The sequence below is a fragment of a genome, unplaced genomic scaffold (genome assembly GCF_019419815.1).
Source record: "Pyrus x bretschneideri cultivar Hongxiangsu unplaced genomic scaffold, Pyrus_bretschneideri_v1 Contig30, whole genome shotgun sequence".
Classification (NCBI taxonomy): domain Eukaryota; kingdom Viridiplantae; phylum Streptophyta; class Magnoliopsida; order Rosales; family Rosaceae; genus Pyrus; species Pyrus x bretschneideri.
In genome coordinates this window covers 1,693,855-1,697,091 of record NW_025999613.1, presented here as the reverse complement: position 1 = coordinate 1,697,091, position 3,237 = coordinate 1,693,855, and the positions used below count along the sequence as shown (strand labels likewise).

The following is a 3,237-nucleotide window of genomic DNA, read 5'->3' as shown; positions in this document are numbered from 1 at the left end:
GCAAGGGGATTTTTGGTGGTGTAAATGCATGTGTTTGTGGAGATGTAAAGCAAAGGATGTTTTGTGAATGATGGCAGGTTGTGTGATGGTGTTGTTGTGCATGTGTTTGCATTTGAAAGCTGGAATTGAAAAAGGGAAGACCATGTGCACGGCAAAGAAGGATTTGTGGTGAAATGGATGAATGATTAAGAGTGCATGTGGGTGATTTGTGGTGTAATGATGAAGAGAAGTTGCTGAAAATCTAAGGGGAAGGCACGGCAAGGATTTCAGGATGCATGTGTGTGTGAATGGTGGTGAAAATGCATGTGAGTGCATGTTTTGGTGCTGGAAATGCAAAAGTGAGCTGGAAAGGCAATGGGAGTGCACGGCATTGAGTTGTTGTTGTTGTGTGAATGCATGTGTTGAATGATTAAAGTGCATGTGGGTGAATATGTGGCTGAAATGATGAAGTAGGAAGGTGGAAATGCATGTGGAATGCTGGAAAGGGATTGGGAATGCACATCATTGAGTTAATGTTTGATGGTTTTGGGGTTGTGATGCATGTGAATGCAAGTGGCTGAATGTGAAGGGATTATGCACGGCAAGGTGTGGAGTTCTTTGGTGATGAATGCAATGATGAAGAGTGAATAAAGAAATGCATGTAGGGTTAGCTAGGTTGGCTTTGTTTGGGTGCATGTGTGTTGGAAATGGCTTTAAGGATTGTTTTTTATGGAATGGATGGTTCTTTGCATGGCTATAATGGAGAGAATAAGAGAGAATGGGCTAGGCCCTTTGTTGTATGTCCTAAAGTGCATAAATGACCTTCAATTTCGTCCATCCTATTGGCTCCATGGATAAGCTAATCCAATTCATTCCCAAAAATGCTCCAAATAGCCTCAAAATGCACTTTCTTGCTCCCTAAGCCCTTAGAACCTGAAAACACACAAAAGAAGCATAAATGACTAAAATAACTAGAGAAACATAACGTAAATGCACGAGAACAAGCCATTTAAGTCGCATGAATATGCTCCTATCAGTAGGGTGATGTCAATGAAGGGTGGTGTCGGTTTTAACCGACATCGTCGAATTTTGAAACTTTGAACCCCTACTTAAAACCCATCTTTCTCTTCCCTTCACACCATCCTTCTTTGCGCCGCTAGTCCCTTCCCCTTCTTCTTGTCCTTCCCTCAGCATTCTCTCAAGGGGATATCTTTAGGACTCCCCATTCCATATGCTTTTAGCCCAGTTTTAACCCTTTTCCATATGATTTTAGCAATGTGGTTGATGAAGACACATGGTTGAAAATGAACAAAGGTTTCATAGATGACTTTGATTACCTTCAAATGACTCCCCGCCATGTGACGAAGCTCCTGCCAGTCTAATTTTCATCTATTTTTCTTACGTTTCCCTGACCTTTGTTTTTCTATTTATTGCTTAAGTTCTATGTGTTGTTTTCACTTATCAAACCTTTTCAGGTCTCAACTGAGAACTACAAGCAGGATGTCCATAATTTGAAGAGACAACTGAACGATCAATTAGTTCGATCGAGAGAGAACTGAACTACAAAAAGAAGCAAAGCTAATTAGAGAAATCCCTCATAGGCTTTCTGAATGTGCAGCAACTTGCAAAGGCTTTTATGTGGATGTGTTATCAAAGACTCAGGTATAGCTCTTTTTCAAATCAGGCTCTCTGAAGTTTATTTGGTGTTATCAATTTAGTTACAATATATAGTTATCCGGACAGAGCTTTATATTTGATGAAAAATCTTCGGCGGCAATCAAGCATAAGTGAAATTGGCACAAGCTTGCCTTGTGTTTACAACCCCACTGTCGAGCACATTAGATCTAATTGATGAAAAATGGGCAATTCAATTGAAATAGTTGAAGAAAAAATTGACAAAAGGAAAAAAGAATAGAGAGAAAAAGTGATTGAAACGTGATGAGAATCAAGGAGAGAGAGGGAGAAAAAGGCTGATGTAGGAACCAAGAACCTTTTAGATATGGATTTTTATTCAATGAAGGTTAGTACCGACAGTAGGCTTGATATTTTAGTTGTTTAATTGTTACTTGATGTTCGTTAGGACCGCCATCATATCAGAATTTAATGTCGCTTCTAACCAATGTAAGGTTCGATGTCACTTTTAACCGACGCTGTTGTTTTTTTATATTTTATATTACCTTGCTTCTTGATGGCCGATTAAGGGGATTAACCGATGTCAATACCCTTTTCGTGACGCTAGCAGTGATGTCGGTTCCTTTATCTGACATTGCACGATTTGATGTTGGATTCTTACCAAAAATCCGACAGTAATTGGGGTTTCTTGTCGGTTTTTACACCGCAGTGATAGCCTCTTTTGTAGTAGTGTGTGGAATAACACACATGCACCATATTCAATAGCTTTTACAAATGCATTTCTTGCTTAAACTTAACAATTTCTTTGTATTTATAAATCGTAAATGTTGACCTTGAAAGAGGTTTAAATATCGAGAGAGTTTTCAATGGTCTCGAAACATATGTGCTTGGTACACTACATGTCATAACACAATTGAAGGAGAGTTTTTTAAGTGTCTCTCCACTTGTATCTTAACACGTGATGTATCTGCCCAAGTGAGTTTAAATTTCAGCTTCAATACTGAAAGAAGATTTTCATTGATTTTTGCAAACATGCAGTTGATCTGATCATGCAGTTGCTCATAACCCTAGGAGGAGGAAGGAGGAGGAGGGAAGAGCACATGATACTTAATTCAACCTATTGATGGAACACATACAAGCAATGGTATTGAGACCTGAAATAGCCAGCTATCGTGATCGTCATGATAAAATAGCACAAAATGTATTAGCCGCTTGTAATTTGATTTGGAATTCATATATATTCTTAGCGGATGGGAGGGTTCAGCTCGTGACTCCATCTAGATGATGTTGTATCAAGGAGGAACAGACTTAAAGTGAAGATTCGTATTCATGTAAATAGTTATTTTTATACTAGATGTACTAGAAATCATAACTTTATGTGTTTTGACTTTAATTAGGTAAAGTTTTTCTAGTGGATTGTGGATTTTCAAATTGTCGCCACTTTTTAGCTCTATTTCGAGGTGTTCGATATCATTTTTAAGATTTTGCTAGTAACGATCGTGACCTCGTAAATGCAAATGAGTTGTTCAATCTTTGACATGATTCCTTGAGAAACCTAATGGAAAAGATATTTGGTTTATTTAAATCTCAATTCACAATTTTTAAGTCAACACCTCCATTTCCAAT

The 3,237-nt window shown here is 38.1% G+C and overlaps 1 long non-coding RNA gene across 1 annotated transcript; it reads left to right on the top strand.

Annotated features, from left to right (window-relative positions):
• Nucleotides 1-1,037: 1,037 nt before the first annotated feature.
• LOC125479966 lies at nucleotides 1,038-3,022 on the top strand. Its single transcript, XR_007260387.1, has 2 exons — nucleotides 1,038-1,641; nucleotides 2,650-3,022. It is a non-coding gene; the product is annotated as an uncharacterized LOC125479966 (long non-coding RNA).
• The last annotated feature ends 215 nt before the right edge of the window (nucleotides 3,023-3,237 follow it).